Raw genomic sequence first — 26,034 nt, 5'->3', positions numbered from 1 at the left:
GGTTAAAAATACTTCATGGATTATTAAATATTTCATATTCCGTCAACCGTTTCGCACCTTAATTTCGCGATTTATTTCTCCTGCGTATTTTTATATGCGATGAATATCCTAATTGGAAAAATCATTTACACATAGCATAATTCTAATATTCACCATATACAAACATACTCAGGAGAATTTAATCTCTTGAAACTGGGTTCCAAAGTAAAGATTTTTGTGCTGTGTCTTAATTATTTATATATACGCCAGTATTAGTAGATTTTTTCACGATCACATGAAACTGAGAATGGAACGTTTTAGTTCCTGACTACATTACATTAATTTACCCATGGGCGCTGCCGGGTACCGTTGGGTGCCAGTCAAATCGCCCCAGCGACAAAACGCCCCTGCAAATTTGGTCAAAATGCCCCAGATTTTTGGTCAAATTGCCCCAGGTTTGGTCAAATCGCCCCAGGGGGTAGTCAAAATGTCCCAATTTATTTAAAATGGTTTAATATACGCCATAAATGCATGGTTTTTGTTGACTTCCATATTATATTCTTCGCATAATAATCAGTGCATTCCTTCGTGCGGTCAAAGCAGTTCAACGTCTCCTCATTGAGTCAATAGGCGTCCGAATAGAGATCTTGAGGATGGTATTCCACTTCTGCAGTAGTGCAGCCTCAAGTTCCCGGATTTTTCGCAGCTGTTGTCGCCGCGAAAGACTTTGACCAGTTTCGTCCCACAAGTGCTCCATGGGGGATACATCTGGCGACTGTGCTGGCCAATGAATAACCTGGATGTGTTGCTGGGCCAGATACTGCATGGAAAGTCTTGTTGTGTGTGCCCGTGCGTTGTCCTGTTGAAAAGTATGGACATCTTGGTGGTGATTGAAGACATATACGATGTGATTCTGAAGAATCTGCTCACGGTAATAAAGGGCATTAACTCTCCATTGACAGACGTGAAGGCAGTCCTGTGATTGTAATTTATTCCACCACAGACCATGACACTCCCACCCCCAAAAAGGTCTGTCTGAACCACACACGCATCAGCATAACGTCTATGCCAAACACGTAATCGGCAGTCAGCATTACGTTGATGAAGACGTGACTCGTCAGTGACTACCACACCATTGTTGTAACCTTTACTGAAAATGCCTGCTAGTCCATTGTATACGCTCATTACGGGGTCTAGCAGTCAGAATTGGTCCAACGTAAGGACGTCGAGCATGGAGCCTAGTAGCGTGTAGACGGCGTCGCATGGAGTCAGCGCTGACGACCCCCCACGTCAACCTTGAACTAGTGCAGCAGTCTTTGCAGTCGGCAGTGTTCAATCACTGATATGGACAAGGTCAATATGGCGATCCTGATGGAGCATCGTAACACGTTGTTGCCAAGGTCATTGAAGATCACGGGTGCTGCCTGTCTACTGATGTCGTCTATGAAGCCTAACGATGGTGGAGTGGCCAAGTCCAAGTTGTCGAGCAATATCCCTGCTGCTGGTGCCAACCTGAATCATGCCTAGTGCACGTTCTCTTTCGTGAGGTGTTAACCTCGGCATCTCTGTCCTCGTTTCACAATCGTTAGTGAAGCAATGGGAATCGGTTCTCATACACCTGCTTTTAATGTCACAGTCAGTATGATTTCAGAATGAAATTCGCGCTTTTTTTATGGTGTGGCTGCATGTTGATGCATTTTGGAATTAAGAGTCATACTGTGGACAGGAATTTGTTTCTAAAGCATTTTTTCAACTGGACATGCCCTTCGACTTCATGTTAGTTATATTCATTGATCATTGTCATGCTGAAATCCATTTTGATGAAAATATGGACAATTTTAGAGTGGTGCGTTTTCAATGATGTTCAGTATATATGTGAAATCTTAACAAATGAAGGTTTCTTGTTACAGGTGGCATACAGAGAAAAGAATCCAGTTTTTCGATTTATTCGGAAACTGATGGCCTTGCCCTTCATCCCAGCTTCAGAGATCCGTCAGACGTTTGAGGAGCTGACTGAGACCGTCACCCCCAGCTACAAGCTTTGTGAGCTTGTGGGTTACATGAGGACCCAATGGATCTACAAAAGAACCTGTCCCCCTTCAAGCCTATCTTGCTTCCGACAGACAACAAGAACAAACAATCACATCGAAGGTAAATATCTTTTAAATATTATTTCTTTCAGCTATTTAAGTTATGTGTAATTTAGAAATATTAACGAATTTAATGTGAGTTAATTATGTTGAGCATGACCAAAAAAATCTTAAATTTCCCTTTATGTTTTCAGGTTGGCACCGGCGCCTAAATGCAACAGTCGGGGAGCAACAGCTGGGACTATACCGACTTATCAAAGCCCTACATCGGGAGGCCTCCCGATGAAGGAGAGCAAATTGAGAGCAAGAATCAGGGACCGATCAACCACAGCCCATACGGAGTTCAAGGAGGACCAAATTACAGTCCAGCAGCTCTTGTCAAAAGTTAACCGCATTCATGGACCAGCCCACCATACAGACGAAAGTTAAAAAAGAAAAGAAAGACACATGATTTCCTGTATGAGGAACATCTGTATGAGGATTATAATATCCCAGTGGACAAAGCTCTAGATTGTTTTTATAAGTATTATACCAAACTTGTTATGATTACACAGTGCCATTTGTTGGCGAAAATCTATGCATTTACAGTATTTACAATAAACATATTATACAAACCTTTTATTTTATTCTTGTAATTTGTAATTCTTTACCAAATAATTGGTATTACAGTGGTGCCTATACATGAATATTACTAATAATATAACACATAATATTATGCGAAGAATATAATACGGAAGTCCCCAAAAACTATGCATTTATGGCGTATATTAAACCATTTTAAATAAATTGGGGCATTTTGAAAACCCCCTGGGGCGATTTGATCAAACCTGGGACGATCTGACCAAAAATCTGGGGCATTTTGATCAAATTTGCTAGGGCGTTTTGTCGCTGGGGCGATTTGACTGGCACCCGTACCGTTCACTATGACGATCTTTGGGTGGTGCAGTAGCCTAATGGTTAAAGCGTTGGCGCGTCACGCCGAAGACCCGGGTTCGAATCCCCACATGGGTACAATGTGTGAAGCCCATTTCTGGTTCCCCCCGCCGTGATGTTGCTGGAATATTGCTAAAAGCGGCGTAAAACCAAACTCAGTCAGTCAGTCAGTATGACGATCTTTCACGTTAGCTCTACGATGTACCTTTGTGGAACTTGTATATTGGGGGCGGTCGGGTAGCCTAGTGGTTAAAGCGTTCGCTTGTCACGCCGCCGTGATATTGCTGGAACATTGCTAAAAGCGGCGTAAAAACAAACTCACTCACTCACTCACTTATATATTGGTCACGGACATCGAATAGCGGGCCCGTTTTTTAGTGGATGGAGGTATCGTTGCGGGGAGTTACTGTTCTTGGTAATGACGTTACCACCACGTGACTTCAAGCATCACATGATAACATTCTTCGCAGCTGGCAGGTGTCACGATAGAGGTACGTCGAAGAAATGTAAGCCTCCACAATTATCACGTTATCGCATATATAAAATGTGGAGGCATGTATTCAATGTAAGCAACCAGGTATTGGTTTCTATATGAAATACTTTCTTTGTTTTCTTGCGGCTTCATAAACGGACAATAGCTGAGCCTTTGTTATGCTTTATAGTTGGAAGGCTAAGTACAGGTTGGGGTCGCGCCTCGTCAGATGATACCCTTTATAAAATTCTTCGTGATTAGGTAGCCCTGGTGTTTAATTCTCGAAATATCACTAGGCACATGACCCAACGCACAAATGAAAGCACAAACAATTTTGTTTAGAGGTAGGTTACGCCAGTTTAAGTTCAGAATGGAAAATATGAATGAAACTGAGAAAAGGACGACTTTGGCACAGGAACCTTAAACGTAAAAAAATCCTGGCATCAAGGTAGATATACTATCATAGACTTCGTCTACGAACACATATATTGTGGTGAGCTTGAGTTTTGCATTATGAGCAGCTTCCCCTCCTTTTATAATAGTCGTATGGTGACAGTAGGAATTTTAGGTAGGACAAAATGTGTGGTCCACAATCGCTTGTTAAACCAGGAAAGATGATAGGGTGTATGTCTTTGCCGTGTCATTGTATTCCTGTAAATTTACAGTAACTACAGGCTACATAGGTTTTAATTTTAGAAAGTTTAATCGATGTAGATACATGCTATGTTGATTTAAGATTCAGGGAATTTAATGTTACACATTTTCACGTAAGTTGGGTCTAATGATTTTTGGGTGTGTTTTGTGGTAGCCTATGCTGATATTATCCAGGTAATGATTCATTTCCAGGAAATTACAAGAACCAACCAGCTAACACCATTTCAATATTCCTTCCTCTTTGGGGTCATGTGATATGTGGGTGAGGTTGTCATGTGATTCCCCCCTGACTTGGGCATTGTGACTGGTTCAGATGCATATTTAAGTGAAGTATTGTGTAGTCTTTGGTCAGTGTTGGTAATCTGTCAGAAGGAGCAGTCCTACAGCATTATTCAGGTATAGTACTAGCAGTTTCTTGTGTTCTGTTGGTAGCCAGCTTGCAGTATGTTCTAAAACATTTTGAATCTATACTTGTTCTAAGTGGACAAAGTTTATGATATTGTTGTTGGTTTTAGGCCCATGGTTTTGTTCCCTTTCAATTGGTTTTCTCTATCATCTGCAAAGTAAACAATTTTGTTATTTTTGTCAAGAATATGTCACAGGGTGTTAAATAGAAACTAATTCTGCATGTACAAGTTTGACCCAAAAAATTTATGAACCCTTGTTAGTTTATATTATTAAACATAGATTAGATCCATGCCAGATATAGTTAATGAATATACATACCATTAAAGCAAGCATTTGTGTTAGACATGTCGTCAGATTGAACAAATGCTAATTCAATTGTGGACGATATCTGATAATCATAGAGGATGTGAGGTATTTTAATATTTGATGTTATGAAATACTTCTATGTCCATGGTTTTATCTTTCAGTTATTTGTTCCTTATTTGAAACCTTTGAATTAGTCCTAGAGGATACATATCCGGTTTCTATATTAAGTCTGTTGTCACGTGAAAGGTTGGTGTGACCTCCTTTGTGAGTGATCACATGATATTGACTATACATGACCTAGATTGGCCTGCAGCTATTATAGGACAAGAGAATTATATACACTGTAGTTCCGTGCAGCTGGGAGAATATGAATATATACTATTTCAGAGAATATAGACTTCCTTTGTTCCTGTTGTTAACTCTTACATTTTTATTTTGATCACTGGCATTGTGTGTAAGAAACTATATAAGAACTTTACTGGAATATTTTGACCTGGCTATGACTTTTGACCTTCATGTTACCACATTCCATGGTGACTAGTGTTTTGGGGGTTGTGTTTTTACCATTCCACTGAAATCCCAAAACCATAGTGTGAACTGGCTTACTCAGCCAGGAGCATATGTAATTGTTTGGTGACAAAGCAATCTGACAAGATAATGTCGATTTCCAAGTTAAAACAATAAGTTAACCTGGAATCTGTATTTGGTGTGAGACCAACAAACAACAATGAAATGTCATATAATCGACATTCACAGAATGAGGATCCAGGGTGCAAAGTGACCTTCAAACAGGGTGAGACTATGCTGGAATCTTCTGAATGTCCTAGAACCATTCGGAACAGTCTTGTCTCCCAGTCTAAATATAGTTTGTAGCACTGACCTCAACTGAATCTTTAAGAATCTACAATGTTTTCTGGTTTCAGATTAGTGCACTACTAACTAGAAGGATGCAGTACACAGTGATGGTGATGTGTGCCTTTGTGGCAGCAGTGGCCGCCATGCCTCAGTATGTGGAATGGTTTGAGATCGAGCCAGCTATGACTGTTACAAAGGCCAGAGTCTCGTTTGCTCCATACACAAATGAATGGGTCTCCTTCAAGAAACAACATGGTGGGTTCATGTGTAGGATAGTCTAGTATGCTCTTATGTTTAATGCATGCAACAAATGATACTGAAAATGGAGTTAAACATTTCTTCAGTGTGGAATCAAGGAAATTGTTGGATCTGTTGCACATTTTGTAGTGAAAATTAATGCTAATTATTGAAACTTTATTGTTTTCACACATTTTTATGTGCTGGTGGTTTTCTTGTACTTGCAGGCCGACTCTATGAGAAACACGAGGAGGAGGCACGCTTTGAAATCTTCAAGCAGAATCTCCAGTACATAGAGCAACACAACAAAAGTTCTCCCTTGGCCAAAAATCCTACTACTTGGGAATAAACCAGTTTGCTGATATGGTTTGTACTAGATTGTTTTCCCCATTCCTGTCGGTCCTGGTACTAGTTTTGTTCCACTTTTCATTTGATGTGAAATAACTGGAAAAGGAGCTGAACCCAGCTACTGATCTGGTATCTGCAGTTGCTGTCTTGCTGACTTGTAAGTAGACGATGTGAGGCGATCTCAAACATATTCTGGGAAAAAGCGTCCGTCCAACAAAGAATTGCATAGATTTTGACAAAATTATTCGATTTTTAGACATTTTGGAAAAAGGTTAATAAAAAGACGGTATGAAAAACTGAATTGCATTACGGTATGTGGAACCGAAGGCCAAATACTGTGGTTCTACTAAGTTACGGTATACTGTTTCACCTCTAGATGGAAGTAATTAGATATAGGTGCTTCATGGTTGAAATAATATTGGTCTAACAGTTTTTTCTTCATTTAAGGTACAAAAGTAGGTGATGTGGGAAGAAAAAAAATATGAGAGCACTAATTTGTCCTTAATACCCGATATGACTCTACAAGGAGTAATGATTATGCTTTTGGGGAAAAAGATCACAACTCTTTGTATGTTTAAAGTATGCGTCCCCACTACATGCAGGATCACACACACACACACACACACACACACACACTCACACACACACACACACACACACACACTCCTCACACTCACACTCACACTCACACTCACACTCACACTCACTCACTCACTCACCCCAGCTCCGCCAATGCAAAACATTAACTTCAGTGTGGTTTTTAGTCATTTTCAGTGGGTGGTGGGGTGGGGGTGTTTGAACCCCCCTGCAACTATAATTTATGTTTTGTCTGTTTCCATGGCCGCAAGTTTGATTTTGACTCTCTTCATAGTATTGTGTTTGTCAGGACCATATCTCGAAAGAATACAAGGTATTCTTTCATGAAACTGTCAGATGATATGAAATACACAATGCCATTTTAGAAAGTGGTCAAATGTAACGTATGTTATATTTGGGATAACACTTTCTTAGTAAAGTACAGATTCTAGTACTTTTTGGGTTGAGTCCCATCGGGGATTCGAACCCACACCCTCAGAGTCAGGTTCCTAATCGCCAGCACACAGTCAGACGTCTAGACCGCTCAGCCACCGTGGCTTCCATAAAATGGGAGTCGGACAACTGGTAGTCTAGACTGCAGACTTTGTGTAACCCTCTGATAAGTGTTATGTCAGATGATGTGTTCTTTCAAATTCATGGGGTCCGGGGGGATTTGTTATATTCTTGTTTACATTTGCTGCAAACCTGGGATGGAATATTGGCTCAGAGCAGGTCAAGATAACACCTTGAATATCCATGTACTTTTTTACTTTAACAATATCAAGCATCTATAAATTTTGTAGTACTGTTTGTATATTTTTAGTTTCACATCGTTACCTCTTTTTTCATCTCAGAAAAATGAAGAATTCCGTATGTTCAATGGCCTTTGGAGAGAATACAACCGTTCCCGTGATGTACAGTGTTCAAAGCATCTGACCCCTGAATACCTTGTTGCACCCTCTGAAGTAGATTGGAGGAAGCAGGGGTATGTGACCCCTGTCAAGAACCAGGGGCAGTGTGGATCTTGCTGGTCCTTCAGCACGGTATGAAAAACTGACGCAATTTTTATTCACCAGGAAATATTAAAGTGTGAGAGAAAAAATATCAAAGTATACAACCTCTGTTACATCAGAAATAAGTCACTCCCACCTCCAAAGTTTATCTGCATCTAGTTGATAAGGGGTCTGGGTTGAAGGAAGTGATGATTTCCTGGCTTGTATATTTATAGGTGCATTAGTGCAGAAGAAAGAATCTTTCTCAGCTCTTACATATTTTGGCTGACATGATTTTAGTGAAAGCAGGAACTTATGACTATAGATATAGTATTCTTAAAATAAACAGTCAAAACTATTGTTCATCTTTAGTGGTCCCTTTACTGAGATATTACTGGTGTGTTACTAAAAATGGTGTATAGTCATACCTACTCATTTCTTAAGAGTTATTCCTCTATTGACATGTTAAACCAGACTGGTTCCCTGGAAGGTCAGCATTTCCGCAAGTCTGGAAAGTTGTTATCCTTGAGTGAGCAGCAGTTGGTGGACTGTTCTGGCAAGTTTGGTAATGAGGGTTGCAATGGGGGTCTCATGGACCAGGCCTTTGAATATGTCATCACCAATGGAGGTATTGAAACAGAAGCAGAATACCCTTATGATGCCAAGGTAAGTTTATTAATGATGTTGAACACTGAATGCTCTTTGTATCTACTTATTTTTTGTGATTAAGTGAGAGACGGGAATGTATTGTTTTTTCAAGTGGGCAACAGAGCACTGTAAGTAAAGTTTGCGTGTGCCAACTGTGAGATTGTTTTGGTCAAGTAGGTAAATGGATTTCTATAAGTTCTATCTTTTGAGTCTTGTTATCCCCCGCAATGCGTTTTGCGGGGGGGTATTAAAATGGAGTCCGTGCGTGCGTCCGTCCGCCCGTCCAAGCACATTTGTCTCTTCCGGAGCAGAACTCTAAAACCTTTCAATATTTCTTCACCAAACTTAGCACGTACATAGATCTGGTGGTGTACTGGTGCCTTTTGGTAGATTTGGATTTCTGAATAAAATATTTTTGGCATTTCCATGGCAACAAGTTTGACATAGACTGAAATTGGTGATAGTGCTCCTTTCTGGAGCAGAAGTTTAAAACCTTTTATATTTTCTTTATCCTGACTCATGCTCTTTGCTTGTCTTCTTCTTCTTAAGAACATAGTGGAACACTTGTATCTCCTATTGAAGCTCCTTCAATAAAGAATAGACGAAAAATCACTCCTACCAAGAGTTATCTCTCCAGCCGCTTAGGGGAAACTGTGGCGCCACCGCGCCCTCATGCCTCACTCTCCTCCTTCTTCTTCACCCTGTGGGCAGGTTGTGAGAGCACCTGTGTCTCCTATAATGCACTATATCCTTTTAATTAATTAGTTATTTTCCTCTATTCTACTTTTATAGAGGTTTAGTTAGTATCCTACTACAATATGGTTGGATATTTAATCGTATTTAGCACTGTTTATTCACGGTATTGTCCATATTTGTTCAGTTGTTTACATTTCATGATAACCTATTTTCGTTGTTGGTTTAGGGTTCGCTGCTGCAGACTCCACGCTGATTGTGCCCTAGCTGCACAACTATATGTACTTCCAGCTATAGCTGTAATCTTTATCAGCTTTTAATTGAAATTCAAATTAATATATAATTTTTCTCCGTACTTAGACGCATTTCATCAACTATCCAGGTGACTTCCAAGTCATGGGTAAACTGGCTGAGTCCCTTATGAACTGTCTACTGCGATTAGATGACTTTACTACCATCAAGTGAGCTGCCGGAGGTGTACTCGGAGGATGGGCGTGGATGTTGTCCGCCTTTACTTCAAGACGTTGGCTTCTACATCGACAACCCTCAACGCAGACGAAGACGCCATCCTTCTACGCAGAATGAAGCCTCATCCTGATGCCAGCGAGGGCTTCATGTTAAGCCACCGCTGATCTTCCCAGAGATACAGCATGCAGTCCGAGGGGCTTACAGATGAGCCGATCTCGACCATATCGCTATCAACGCAGAGAGGGCAGCTCTACAATCATCGCAGATGATGTATAGACACCATCCTCTACACAGAGAAGGCTACACCCCTTTAGATGACGCATAACTCTACGGGACGCCTATGCAGACTACAAGGACTTTCTCTGCCGAGATTGTTCCGCTGAGGGTATTAGGGACTCTCCGATGATCAACCGATCATCTTCCCAGAGGTTCATCACAAGTAACGCACTCAGTCAGCTACGGTGACTTCAGCGCAGATCTCCACGGTACCAGAGGTATCTATGATGACAACAGATGAGCGCCCTGTGGGCCACGCCGCTATCAACGCAGAAAGGGCAGCGCCACTACCACCGCGAGACCTTCAAACCGGGGACCGTATGCAGGAGATGAACAACATTACGCCTGGAGTAGAAGTCACAGCCCACAACGAGGTCCCGAAGCCTTCGCGGAAGGTTCCAACGCAGACGCCGCCTCTGAGGGACTCTCCATCAACGCGACATCTGGCAGCAGATCTACACTACAGGCCAGCCTTCGCTAAGGTCGACTCAACCATCCCCTGCGGCGGACAATCGAACGATCAGCATTCGCTGCTTATGGCAAGGAGGAATCGCCATCCCCGGAGATGAAGCTCGCCAAGACGCCACTCCCCAGATGCGACTTCAGATGAAGCTTCGCTGGCACGGCGAAAGGAACAGTCACCATCCCCCAGATGTGGAATCAGCGTCATGGAGGCATTCGCTAAGCGAGGCAATTCGACCATCATCCTGGCTACAGAATCGACGCCATAGCCTCGCTGGCTGCCAGCAAAGAATCACGCCGCGGCATTCGCTGGCGACCAGTCGCCATCCATTCCGCGGATCAGCGCTTGCAAAGGAAAATTCTTCCATTCCCCGATACAGAATCGACGACCAGCCGCTCAAGCATAGCGCCGCTAAGCACCAGTCGCCACTCCCTGGCACGGACTCAGTTGAGCCTTCGCCGGGCCTTCGCGAAGGACGTCAGCTACAGTATACAAGCATCTTCGTCCCATAGATCGTCGAGGGATTCACCAGGACCTTCGCGTACCTACAGGTCACCCTACAGGCACAGTTCGTCGGGCTATTTACCACGTCGATCTCCTCGCCGACTTCCACGCAGATCCCCATACAGGTCTCCAGCGAAACAGAGACATCGCAGTACTTCGTCTCTCTACTGTACGCCACATGCCGTCTACAAGCCTGCGCCAAGGCATTCGCGCAGGCAATCTACAACGCAGAAACGCCGCAGAACGCTACATGTCATCACCGAGCCTGCGCGAAGGCATTCGCACAGGCCAGCCACAAGGCAGAGACGTCGCAGTACTTAACTGCTTAACAGAACACTACATATAGCCTACAACTTGCGCGAAGGACGGCGCTATCTTCATAAACTGTCAACAGATAAAGAGCCTAATAAAGGATCTTCAGGCCGACTACCTACATCAAGGGCATCAACGACGCTTCGCAGATCATCACGGGAATCACCATTTCGGTATATATTGCCAGGTAGGCAATCCCGACTACGCAGACGACATATCTACATGCAAGGCCATACAGTCACAATTAAAACGACCACCACGCAGATCACTACGCAGATCGCCGAGGTTATTCAACTAGGACACGGCGAAGCGCCATCCTAGAAGGGAAAAGATCTTCGTCGATACACAGACTGAAGATAGGTCATACAGTACAAGAGACGCATTCTTTTGCCAGAATTCATCACTAGCTCGATCTTCAGACGGAATCCAGGACGGATTCACATAGATTGATATATCTACATTAGAAGATTCATGGCCTTATAGAGATCTTCACCTTCGTATAGATCTGCAGACATTCTCACTGACTGAGTTCAACAGCAGCCTTGCTACAGCTAGGAAATTTGCAACACTGATTCCCTGAGTGAAATTTACAACAAGTTCAGCATTAATTCTACAATTACGACGCTTCATTGATGTAAGCAGTCTACAAGCTGACAACGGAAAGTTTAATTGAGCCTATGTATAAAGACGACGGCATTATCTTCAAAACTGAAGTAAGAGTCACAACAGCCAGGAAAACAACCTACCCAGCATCGATATTACGCGGCGAAATATTTCGCGCTACGCGAAATATTCACGCTTATCATTTAACCTCGACACACGGGGTCACTGTGTAACTTCGAAAACTACGGACAAGACCGACGATTGATCAGATATCAACGACGCACTAGATTCTACAAGGATCTTTTCCTGCTACACCGTGACATCACAGCTGCGGGCTAGCCTAAAGAATCAAAATGCTTTGTTTTGATTGGACCACGAGGGACAACGCCCCGCGCAGAAGTCGGACGAGTTCACAGATCAAGAAATGGGTTACAAGTGACAACAACATGTCAGCGAAGCTGAAAGTTAACGCTTCCATTACAGTCCAGTTAGACTGGACCTTCGTGATTTGGCTGCCTTCATGAGGTTACAGACCCCTCCTGTCATCATGGAAGACGAGGGCGTGGCAGCCAGGCGTGGCAGCATAGAGTTCACAACGATGGCAGGCACAGAGTCGGCCATCGCTTCATTCCTTACAGACACGGTAAGGGTGTCAAAAGCGTAGGATATAGATACAAGTTCTTGTATCTCAAGCACTACTCTCTCCATTTTTACTACGAAGTAGCGGAACCTGTTGGTTTTCGCAAGTCAGCACAAGACATGACATGCAGAGAGAATTACAACTACGCCCACTACTGGTCTTCATGAATATACCACCGGAAGATCCGGACAGGTTATAACCCATATCTGTATATGGTGAACTCCGTGCGAGAAGGGTTGCAGACGCACCTAATTAGCGGGGTCGCAGTACAAGACGCATCTCTATGGGGATGCATCTCTCCTAGAGTGGGAGCACACCTTGTCAACAATGTGTCAGCTGGGATATGGACCATAGCAGAGACGATCTGCACTTCCATATGCTGGAAATGAAAGCAGCGATAAACGCCATGCTCCACCGGATCAGCTTTTTTATAAAATGCTCATCTAACGGGTACACACAGTCACCTCAACAGTGACGGTTCACATCCACAGAAGGATCGACAAAGTTGGCTTAACCTTCTGACTTCTGCTGTCAGTTGATCAGCATAACAGTCATCCTGACTGTCCACAGCAGAGTAGGCCACATTCCAAGAACCAAGAATGTGTTAGCACATACACTATCCTGTCCAACGCAACCATTCTCAACAGACTGGATGCTACATTCAGAGATCTTCAAACAGATCATATAAGAGATGGTTGAACCTTTAAGAGACCTCTTCTCCACAAGGGTCAACTGATAAAATTCATCTCACCAATATCAGATCCACGGACAGGGGCAACGGACATGCGAAGCATCTCCTGCCTAGGACTAAACACTTACGTGTTTATCCACCAGCTCTATTACCTAGGGTATTGCAGACATCAGTCAGGCGAGAGACCCACAACTATTTGGGGCACGCCTTTTGACCAGCGAGAATATAAGATTCCTATTCTCATACAAGATCTAGGACTGCTTCTACTGCAACTACCAGAGTGTACGAATCTACTAGTACATCCTCACACAAAGCAGGCGCACGGCAACCCGGAGGTGTTCCGGCTACACGTGTGGACTGTATCAGACATGCTTGAACAAGAGAGGATATTTCGCCAGAGCAGCGAAAACGGTCACACTAGCTTTACGCAAGTCTTCACGCAACTTGTCTGACGACAAGTAGTGACGCTTTGAAACAAAAGATACGCTTCAAGGATCGGCTTCACAGCCATGAAAGTGACACATCCTCAAGTGAGGACTACCTTTGTCACCTAGACAAAGGAAGCGTAAAAGGGTCAACACTCTCAACATACCTAGCGCATTGAGAGCAGTTATCGCCATGAGGACGAGTGCAACTAACTAAAGTACCAGAGTTACTGGCCTTACTATGCCCTTTAATTGAGGACCAACATCAGAGATTTAAAGCTTCGCATGGGACTTCAGCGTTGTTCTACTACGACATCTCACTAGTGACATCTACTTAACCATTACAGAGAACATCATTAGAGTTCTTGACACAGAAGGCGCTGTTCCTGATAACCTTAGTAACAGCAGCAAGGATGTCGGAAATACATGCTCTGGATTGAGAGAACACGATTTGATGCAAATCAAACATCGCATATGGGACTGAGATGGGACTTCATAGCAAAGAATCAACTGCCAGGTCATCCAGACAGACAGTTCCACGCCCCAACACTATCATCAGCCCTTGGACCACAGGATACGCGAGGGGCTTATCCTTGTGCCCAGTACGAGCATGGAAAGTCTACCTACAACGATCCAGGTCCATGAGACGGAAATTCAAGTGTCTTTTCGTCTCGATATCAACAGCCGCACAGACGAAGGTCTTCCGCACTAAAAATATCAAGCTGGATCAGAACTGTCATACTACGGGCCTACAAAGCAGCAGGACTGGATCCTCCAAGAGCCTCCAACCCACATGAAGTGAGAGCTCTAGCTCAACGCTCTCTATACTTGGGAATCGTTCTATCAGGACGATAATGGAGGGCTGCTTCTGGAAATGGGACATGGTGGTTGTCAACCATCACTTGAAGAACATCGCCACTGAGGACTGCTTTTACATTCACCATTTCAGCCCACTTATTGTAACACAACAATTGACAGTCCCACTAAGGCGCTGAGACGGAGTCTCGCCCTTTTTTATCGCATAACTTACTAAGCTTACACTCAGCGGAGTTCTGCTTAAGTCATATGCACGTCTAACAACTAGCATAAGTAATATGACCCAGTACTTGTAAGGATACTGGTACAGGAATGGGTCGCTTCTCCACTTGGTGCTTGCATCAAGAGTTAGAGTCGCAAAATCCACATACAATGTTAACAGATGAAAGGACCAAAAGTTAACTTTGTGGTCCCCCCATTTTAAGGCAGCTGGAAGGTTAGGGTCGCAACAGCAGCAGAGTTTACTAGTAAATACAGTGCCATTACGAAGTTCCCATAGGGGGGTATATAATGACGTAAAATTCACTAAAGAAATCCTAAAGTGCTTTTCCCACCACCTTTCCGTGAGGATTCTACAAGCAAAGAGCATGAGTCAGGATAAGGAAAAATATGTAATTTTCTGAATAAAATTGATATTTTATACTTATCCTGACTCATGAGGTAAGCCCACCCATCCTCCCCTCTAGACACTTTGGATTTCCCTGCAAATTCAAGTGTCGGGCTCATAATCAGGAGAGAGTGAGGCATGTGGGCACGGTGGCGCCACAGTTTCCCGCCTAAACGGCTGGAGAGATAACTCTTGGTAGGAGTGATTTTACGTCTATTCTTTATTGAAGGGAGCTTCAGTAGGAGATACAAGTGTTCCACTATGTTCGCAAGAAGAAGAAGACAAGCAAAAGAGCATGAGTCAGGATAAGTATAAAATATCAATTTTATTCAGAAAATTACATTTTTGGCATTTCCATGGCAACAAGTTTGACATAGACTGAAATTAGTGATAGTGCTCCTTTCTGGATCAGAACTTTAAAAACCTTTCAATCCTCTCCTTCCACTTTTCTATATACACACCTAAATATTTGACATAATCATAACTCGTAGACATAATCATGAAGAGTATTTTGCCATTGCGGGGGATATTGATGACTTTGTCTTCTTGTTTGACAATACATTTGTTACGAGCTTCATAGTAAATACATCACTTTTTTATTGCAATTGTAACCTAAGACACAAACATCCTTTTATTTTTCCTTATCCTGACTAATGCTAATTATGCTTGTCTCCTCCTTCTTGCGAATGATAGTGGAACACTTGAAATCCCTTGAAGTTCCCTTCTAAAAAGCGGACGTAAAATCACTACTCACCCAGGAGTTGCCTCCCTTGCCCCTTTGGCACCCTTTTGGTCACCTCACCGACCATGCCTTGTCACTCTCTCCTTTGCCCTTGAGGACGGTTGTGAGAGCACCTGGGTCCCTATACAGCACATATCCTTTTATAATTTCGGACCTTACATAAAAATTATTGCTGTATACGTTTTTGTCTACATTACGGTTTGAAATTTGATCTAAATTTGCCATTGTTTGACATGTGTTTTCATTGTGTTCACATTTGATGAAAACCTGTATTCGTTGTAGGCACCGAGTGTCTGCGGCTGACCCTCATTTATTATGTCCTAATTGCACTATTCCATGTTCTTTCAGCTCTTGCTGTAAGGTTTGTGTAATCTTAACCTCTGTTGAATTTACTAATTACCTTTTTTCCATCAATAGACATGCTAAGGACTGGGTACGAAGTTCTTCACAAGTCATGTCTAAATTGAGTGATTACGCTGATAACCGAGTGTTAACCACTGCTGCAGACATTCATAATTCCTGTGAATTGCTGAACGTTTCTTGGGAGCAGGTCGATGTACCAGTGATGAACGCCGGAGACCATAAGAGATCATCGTCTACTGAGCTGACCTCGTCGCAGATGAAGAAGGCTAAATCATCTTCTACGCAGAAGAAGAAGGCTACTACCATGAAGACTTCATCGAAGTCTATGCTCAGCTCTACTCAGAAGACGAGGTCTTTCTCAGCCGAGAAGCAGACGTTTATGATGATCCACCCATCCTTATACCTGAAGTCTCCATCGTCAGTAAGAAGATGAAGCCTGCTTCTACAGCTACATTGGCATTGTTATCAGCGCAGACATTGACAGAATACCTGTCAACGCAGACATCGGGTACCAGAGATAGCAGCAGCATCAACTCTACACAAGTGCAGCGAGCCTTAGATGACGTCTCTTCAGTATGAGATGCATCATCCCTGCAGCAGTCTCTTAAGACAACGCAGAACTTCAACCCAGGACAGACCAGATGATGTCGATGATGGAACGTAGCTTGGCTCAGGAGAAGGCTACTATGAAGACCTCTACAACGACTACTAGACTGCTTGAAGGTTCTACAGTCTCTCCACCGCATCCGGATGAAGAGGGAAGCCTGCGCGAAGGCTGACGGACACGACAATCTTCCCCATCTGAAGTGAGGAGTCTGGACACCGCTACCAATGTCAGTTCAGCCGTAGACACTCCAGAGATTGCTGCTAAGAAGTCTCCACGCAGGAAGAAATTGAGGCATTCTCCTGAACCCCACAGACGTCGCAGATATGAGTCTTCATCTCCATCGGACTCGGACGCCTATCGAGAACCTGCGCAAAGGCACTCCTACAGAGGGGAAGCTACGTCCAGAAACCCACCTTCACGAAGACCTAGAGAATCATCTTAAGATTCCAGAAAGGATACACGATCGCATTGGGATCGTTCGCCTGCGCGAAGCTCATCATACAGATCGTCCCATGGAGACTCAAGTATCAGACAACCTCAGCGCAGCTTTTGATAAAGCCACCAAGTCTCAGAATCAGCACATCCTGACGTTCAACGCCAGGAAATTCCCTCTACATATGATGGAACCCTTCCTGAAGGCTCAAGAGGTTGATGGTGGCTACAAGATTATCACCGACTCCCGTCAGAGAACTTACAAGATTGAGGATAAGAAGTTAGCGCAGCTGGATACAACCACCAGACGTACCTTCTTTGGATTAGCCAGATCGAGGGCTATCAACAAAACACTCATCTCGAAGTTCAAGAACTCAACTGCCGAAGAAGACTGGATGATATACTCTGCTCTACTAATGCAGAAGAGGGAACATCAGTTTATGTCGGAGCACCTAGCATCCACATCAGCGGGCCTGACTCTCCTGAGAAGACAAGGGTTATTGTCAGCATGCACTTGGAGTGAACGCTTCACCAAGTCCTTATATAGAGCCCCGTGGTCAACATGTTACATCTTTGGAGGAGGAATTGAAGAAGTCGCCAGAGAAGTCTCTCACGACTCATGTGATTCGTCAGACGTCCCAACGCTACTCCAACAAATCCAAGTTTGCAGGAGTCCAGAGGGCCAGAGAAAAGAAGTATTCCAGCATGAAAGGAGGAAGCCCGGAAGAGGCCGAGCACCTAGGGGTGCAAGAAGAATCAAGCACTGAAGGCCAGGTTCGGAACGACTGGAGTCTTCCACCCCCAGCCGTTCCTGTACAACCTTCGACAGTGGGTGGACGTCTTCAACGATACTGGGAAAATTGGGGAATCCTACAAGACGATTACGTGTCCCAGATACTACGCAGAGGGTACAAGATACAGTTGGAAGCCACCCGCGCTCACAAGCTACCCGATGGCCTTCAACTATGCGACGACAGACCAGATAGAAACTGGGCCGACGCTTATCAAGACCCTACTCGACAAAGAGGCAGTAGAAGAGATAGATCAAGATCTCATCACGCCTGGGTTCTACTCTCAAATTTTCTTGGTACCGAAGAAGAATTCCAAGGAGAAATTTCGGCTCATCTACAACATGAGGAAGTTCAACCGGGAGTATCTACGCAGACTAGCAAAATTCAAGATGATACATCTTCCTCAGCTCCGACATCTCGTTCGTCCGGCAGACTACCTCACTAGCATAGATTTACAAGATGCATACCTCCACATCTCGATACATCCAGACTCAAGGAAATACGTTAAGATTCCTTTTCAATGGACATCACTTCCAGTGGAAGGTTCTACCATTTGGAAAATTGCCCCCCCCCTGGTTGTTTACTTGAGTGACCAAGCCTATCGTCACATATCTACTTCGTCGAGGTCTACGCAGTGCTTTCTACCTGGACGACAGGATTCAAGCACATCAAGATCCCAGTCAACTCAGACTGCAACTAGACTTCACCATCAGGCTGCTCACTCAACTAGGATGGCTAGTAAATCTCCTCAAGTTGGAACTGGAGCCGAAACAAGATCTGCAATTTCTAGGAATTCGACTCATCACACCAGTGAATCGCATAGTCGTTCCAGAGGATCGTTGGGTCAAGATACAACAGATGATATCTCAAGCAATGCTCTCTCTGTTGACACTACGTGCTTGGCTAAGCATGCTCGGTCTACTCACCTCAAGACATGACTCGCACTGCAAGTATTTGTGAACGCCCACCTAGACAGCCTAGATCCGTTAATACTACCAGACAGCCTGAAACCATACCTCCTATGGTGGACTCAGAAGTAGAATTTTTGCCCTTTTTGACAGAGACGGTTTGCAACACTCATCTCTACGTGGATGCCTCCGTACAAGGATGGGTTGTCCACTTCAACAACGAAGTGGCAGCAGGGAACTGGTCGAATCAGGATCAGAAGTCACACATCAATCTGTTGGAGATGAAAGCAGTAATCAACGCTTTACAACATAGGACCAGCGTTCTAAAGAATGCACGACTCATGGTACATACGGACAACTCCACAGTGGCGTTTTACATCAACAAACAAGGGCCAACAAGATCAACAAGTCTGCTACAACTCAGCTTTCTCCTGCTCAGCATAGTCGACGACCTGAACATCTACATGAAGGCATGCCACATTCCGGGAGCAAAGAATGTCATAGCAGACGCCCTATCTCGTCCACTACAACCATCCCAAACGGAATGGATGTTGCATCCAGAAGCATTCCAGTTCATCATACAGACTATAGGATCCCCACTAATAGACCTGTTTGCAACAAAGTTCAACAAACAGCTACCAACATTCGTCTCACCGTTTCCAGATTCTCAGGCATGGGCAACAGACGCTCTAAGCATCTCATGGGAAGGACTAAATGCTTACGCATTTCCGCCTCCAGCACTGCTACCTCAAGTACTACAGAAAATCAAGCCGACAACTACGTTGCGACTGATTTTGGTTGCGCCCTCTTGGCCAGCAAGGGTATGGTTTCCCGTCATCATACAAGAACTCGGAAGTCCAACCCTGAAACTACCAGAGTGGTTGAACCTACTCGTCCATCCACACACCAAGCAAGCTGTTCCAGCTACACGCGTGGAGCGTATTAAAGCTTGCCTGAAGACCAGAGGGTACTAAGCCAGAGCAGCAAAAGCAGTTACACTAGCTCTACGTAGATCAACTCGCAACTTGTACGACGACAAGTGGCAGAGATTTGAACAGTATGCAAAGAGGAAAGGCTTTACAGCGGTGAAAGCAACACATCCTCAAGTGGTGGAATACTTATGTCATCTACGACAGACACTTAAAAGTTTCAACACTCTCAACTTACTTGGCTGCCCTCAGTACAGTTATCACCATGAAGACGGGTGTCGAGCTCACCAAAGTACCAGAGATTCTGGCACTACTACGCTCATTCAAGTTAGAAGGCTCCTGCCTGGGATCTCAACATAGTTCTACAACATCTCACCAGTGATGCCTATGAGCCTCTAGAACGGACATCCTTTGAACTACTAACTCAGAAAATGCTGTTCCTGATCGCCCTAGCAACAGCTGCACGGATGTCAGAAATACATGCTCTGGACTTTGAACGAACACGATTTGAATCAAGACATCGTGACATCGTACATCTTGGACTGAGATGGGATTTTATGGCCAAGAACCAACTGCCCGGTCAGCCTCACAGACAGTTCCACATCCCAGCACTATCTACAGTCCTTGGGCCACAGGATACGCAGGATCTATCCTTATGCCCAGTCAGAGCACTTAAAGTCTACCTACAGAGAACTAAAACAAGGAGATGAAAATTCAAGCGCCTATTCATCCCCTTATCCACTGAGACGCCCACGGAAGTCTCATGGACAACGATATCGATCTGGATGAGAGCCGTTATACTAAGGGACTATAACGCACCAGGACTTGAGCCTCCACGAGCCTTCAACCCACATGAAGTCAGAGCCCTGGCGTCAACACTTGCTCTGCATGGAAACTGCTCGATTACAACTATAATGGAGGGCTGCTTTTGGAGATCGAACACGGTGTTTGCCAACCACTACCTCAGAGACATTGCCACCGAAGACGTCTCAGGCATTCACCAGTTTAGGCCACTTGTTGTAGCACAACAACTAACGGTTCCACAAAGGCGCTGAGTAAATCTCACCCCTTTTATCCCCTTTACATGACTTGTGAAAACCAACGCTCTGGAGAGCAATGGATATAAGTCCATGCACACGGCTAGGACAGACTAGCATGTGTGCTAGCCCTGTACTTGTATAGGACATACTCGTACACGAAGAAGGGTCGCATCTCCACTTGATGTGCGCATCAAGAGATGGAGTTGCAATAGATAACTAATGGAATATTAGTATATCTAAAATCCACATAAAAATGTCAGAAGTTTCGGAAGAAATCTGACAAGTTGTGGTTCCCCCCAGATTCATCAGAGAGAAGTTGAAAGAACAGAATCTTCAACAGTGCCATCATAAGTTCCCGTGGGGGGTAATACAGGACGTAAATCTACAACTAGTGAATCCAGAACGTGGCCTGACCCACGGATTCTGCAAGCATAATTAGCATGAGTCAGGATAAGGAAAAATATGTAATTTTTCTGACTAAAATTGATATTTTATACTTATCCTGAGCTCCCAACCTCCCTTCTTATGGCACTCTGGATTTCCCTGTAAATCTGGGTGTCGGGCATTCATATGGAGAGAGTGACAAGGCATGGTCGGTCAGGTGACCATAAGGGCAAGGGAGGCAACTCCTGGGTGAGTAGTGATTTTACGTCCGCTTTTTAGAAGGGAACTTCAAGGGATTTCAAGTGTCCCACTATCATTCGCAAGGAGAAGGAGACAAGCATAATTAGCATGAGTCAGGATAAGTATAAAATATCAATTTTAGTCAGAAAATTACATTTTTCTATTCCATTAAGATTTGAATAATGTCATTGTCACTCTCGTAAATGTATTTCAAACACTGCAGTGCATATTTGCTCATGATTTTGAACACTGATTTGTCTGGTCCAGTGTGGATTCTTATGAGGCCACTGTTGATGAGTGCCTGGCACACTGGAAGGACTTGTTTCTCTCCCAAAACGACTTGTTACCATTGATTTGAGAGGTAGTGTTTCTATATGCTTCACTTATGTTCCCCTCAGCAAGAGCGATGCCACTTTAAGAAGTCTGAGGTAGCTGCTACTGCCAGTGGTTGTGTTGATGTGAAGAGTGGCGATGAGAAAGACCTGAAGAACTCTGTTGCAGAAGTAGGACCAGTGTCAATTGCCATTGATGCCAGTCACCAGTCATTCCAGCTCTACAGTGGAGGTAATATATGTCTGTTTATGCCTGTTTTACTTTTTGTACCATTTCAAAAGTGAAAAATTCACATGAGAAGGTAAATAATAATTTTGCTGGATGTTGTAATCATTGAACATGTTGAAATCACTCACAATGTAGAAGGCATGTCCAGTGTTTATGAGCTCTGGTATTGTTGTACAGGTGTCTATGATGAGCCAGATTGCAGCAGTACAGAGCTGGATCATGGAGTTTTGGTTGTTGGCTACGGAACTGATGATGGAAAGGACTACTGGCTGGTGAAGAACAGGTAAATCCTGACAGTATTAGTATCATTCAGTGGTCAACACTAAAGAGGCATAGAGACCAAAATTTAACTAATTTTAGCATGGGAGTAAAGACAATGATCAAACAGTGATCATCAGTCACTTGGAACGGTTATACTTTGGTGTCATGGAATTTTGTGGTAAAAATAAAAAATATATTGGATGACTGACACTGTATATTCAAGAAATTATCAATCCAAAAACAGCAGATCACTTTGAATCAAGTGTAGTCAATGCCTTGCCTTTCTGTCTGTCCACCCATAATAAAAAAAATTCCGGAGCATAACTCAAAAAACGTAAAATGTTTTTTAACAAAAACGGGTAGAGATTTCAAACTGAACCTAAAGTGGTGCCTTTTGCTATTTACAGAATTTTGGCATTGTATTTTTTTTCCCATTTTCCATAGAAATGAGTTGGACTGAAAATGGGGGCGTGAGCTTCATTTCCAAAACCTGGCAGACATTCTTGTCAAAATTAAGTTTCTAAGATTGGTTGTGTGATTATGCAGTCTCAGTTGTTATTATGCTTAGTGCAATGGGGACATTTTCTTAACTACAGAAGTTAGAGAAATCCATCTAAAAGATCCAGACCTTCTAACATTTGGTACCCTAAATTAATTTTGTTCAAGAGTTGCATCCCTTGCAACATGTTTTTAAATGTTGTGCTTAAGGTCTTCAGTGTGGTTTTATTGTTATTTTACTTCGTGCATACTGGCTGCAGCAGGGACATGTTTTCTAAGAAATTTAGGTATATGAATGAAACTTGGTATGCTTATGTAAGAGATACTTGTCAAGATTTAGTTATCAAAAGTGATGCCATAAACGTATTTCTCTAGATTTGTCTTTTTTTCCCTTTTATATTCACCACTATCAGAACACAAATAATTCTAATGTGCCCTGTGGCTGGGGACAGTGATAAGGCTGATTTCTTGTTTCCTGCTAAAATTTTTGATGTGTAAAAGATTTGCAAGATATTGTATCTTAATCTGATCTTTTTTTAAGCTGGGGCACAACCTGGGGTTTGGAAGGATATGTAAGGATGAGCCGCAACCAAGACAACCAGTGTGGTGTAGCTACACAGGCTAGCTATCCCCTGGTATAATCTCAGGATTCAGTAAGTTTTATGTTGTGTTTGACATGTTGCCATCTGGTATATATAGCTCACTTAAGTCTTAATGTTTATCTTAACGTTTTGAATGACATGTAATGGCCAGTGATGAAGTAAGCTTCAAAACACATTGTCATGCCTTCAATCCTGAATCTTCACATATGTGAACACAAACTATACTAGCCACATAAAGAAACTGTGCATTGTCAAAATATTATCCCAGTTGATAAGTACGATAACAATGTCAAAGGTACATATAAACTTTAATGGAGGGATCATGAGACCATAACATGTCAGGAGAATTTCAATTGAAAAGTCAATCACAATGAGGTCACGAGTCCACAAGCGGGACAGGTGTCAAACGACCATGTCACAAGCTCAATAACGGGTATGTCCACCATCGGCATTGAGAACAGCAGTGCATCGACGATGCATAGAGCAAGGAAGGCTTGTTGGCTGTCACTCTAGATTCTCTCAAGTTCTGTTGCAAGGTCAAGGACGTTATCTGGCGGATGAGGAAGACGGCGTAGACCTCGATCCATCTCGTCCCAAACATGCTCTATCGGGAAGAGAATTTGCAGGCCAAGGCAGTAAGTCAACGTCGTGGTGTTGCAAGAAATCCATAGCAACCCTTGCCGTATGAGGGTGGGCATTGTCATGTTGGAATGTTAATCCAGGGCCATGACATTGCAGAAAAGGAATTGCCACAGGTCGAAGAATCTGATCCCTGCAGCCCACACCAGTTAAGTTGCCCTGAACAATCACCAAAGGAGTTCTTTGGCGCGCTGTTATTCCACCCCAAATCATCATGGAACCAACCACCAAAGCAATTCCTCTCCAAGACACAGGCCTGTGCATAACGTTCTCCCACGCGTCTATAGGCATGTTGACGTCCATCACTATGGGAAATGTTAAACCTGGAGTCGTCTGTAAAAACATTTCTCCACCAAAACAAGGGTCTGCGGACATGATTTCGGCACCACGTTCGGCGAGCTTGTCGATGACGTGTCAGGATAGGCCGTATGGCGGGACGTCGTGGTCTGATCCTGTGATGACGTAAACGTTGTCGAACTGTGTTGCTGTGGATACGGCGAAGTCCTGGGATGGTTCGGGCAGTCATCACTGCAGTCTGAAACCTGTGGCGAAGATGGGTCACCCTTATCCATCTGTCTTGTCTTGGCATTGTTACATGTGGACGTCCAAAACGTGGCCGATCGATGACGTCATTTGTGTTCTGGTAGCGTCTCACCAGTGCAGAAATGGTGTTCCGGTGGCAGTGGAAATGTGCAGCCACTTGTCGTTGAGACATTCCCCCACAGACCATCCCAATGGCCTCATGACGTTGTACAGACGTGAGCCTTGGCATGCTATGTGTTTCAATAGCCGTTTAATTTTATAAACGATCGCAAGGGCAGGGGTTGAGCTTTCCAAAGTGACAGTATTGTGTGGTATTCATTTGCTCTGTTTCTCTTTCCTGGAATGCACGTGCAACAACATATTGCACGTCTCAAGGACGAACCCACTGATGTCACGGAATGTGGCACGTGCATGCATGTTGGATACATGTCACTAATTCCTGAGTTTAAATCCTTGTGTGTCTACACAGGTTTGATAAATTTAGATTTTAAATTTTTGTATGCACAGTTTCTTTATGTGCCTAGTATAGAATGTCAACTAAGGACCTAGGTCTTGTAATTCTTGGTGCTAAGCTCACAAGTACTTCGCTATATTTTATGAAAAAGAAAAAATTCTCAGTCATTATTAATTTTGTTGTTAGATTTTTAATGCTGTACACGATTTTAAGCACAGATTCAGAGATTTTAGATTTTACTGTTTACATTGACAACTAGATGACAATTTCTGAGAGTATAACAATGTAGACTGATTGGACACATGTACAATTTCAGATGGAGAATCTGCTCCAACCGTCTGTGATCATTCCACTGGTGTAGCTACAACCTGACAATATGTTCATGTGTAAATACTATAAAAGTTTCTGTTAGCAAGCTAATATCACCAAGGCTCAGTTTTATTTACTTTGTCATGAAAATTGGTATAAAAAAAAAAAATCTTGTTGTGAAAACAATGAAGCAGTTTGATTACTGTCTGAGATCTATATGCCCTGAAAATCTATGTATGTATGTTTCAAATTTCTTCAGTGTTTGATGATTAATGTAAATTCTATATGTGTGTGTGTTGTTTGAGATTGGTATGTACACTAGAAACAGTTACCAACAGTGAGCTTTGGAGAGCTTGTCCATCTCACTTGGCTATTTTTATCATTTTATTGTACATCATGATTGGAAGTTTTTACAGTGACTATAAGAATATAAATAATTGTAACTAATGTTTTTAATAAAGAAGTTTTGATAATATGCTGTCCGTTTTATTTGATCTACTGTATTTAATTCTAAATGTTGGACTGAAAACTAAAGTCATTTGAATGGACAATGATGCTGATTATTGCTTGTCATAAATTTGGTGGGACTGGGACTTGGTCAACTTTCAGTTACAGAGGCCTCTGAGCTGGATCATCTTTCACTCACTTATGGCCTTTGCTTACAAAAGTGTAGATGGCAACCCATCTGAGGTGGAACATCTTTTCATCACTCGGGGCCTTCGCAAATCATCTGAG

The 26,034-nt window shown here is 43.3% G+C and overlaps 1 pseudogene; it reads left to right on the top strand.

Annotated features, from left to right (window-relative positions):
• Positions 1–3,531: 3,531 nt before the first annotated feature.
• Positions 3,532–25,772, top strand: LOC124274139 (annotated as a pseudogene).
• Positions 25,773–26,034: the final 262 nt, after the last annotated feature.

The sequence above is a fragment of the Haliotis rubra genome, unplaced genomic scaffold (genome assembly GCF_003918875.1).
Source record: "Haliotis rubra isolate DU_JTF1 unplaced genomic scaffold, ASM391887v1 Scf188, whole genome shotgun sequence".
Classification (NCBI taxonomy): domain Eukaryota; kingdom Metazoa; phylum Mollusca; class Gastropoda; order Lepetellida; family Haliotidae; genus Haliotis; species Haliotis rubra.
This window is presented reverse-complemented; position numbering and strand designations above follow the sequence as displayed.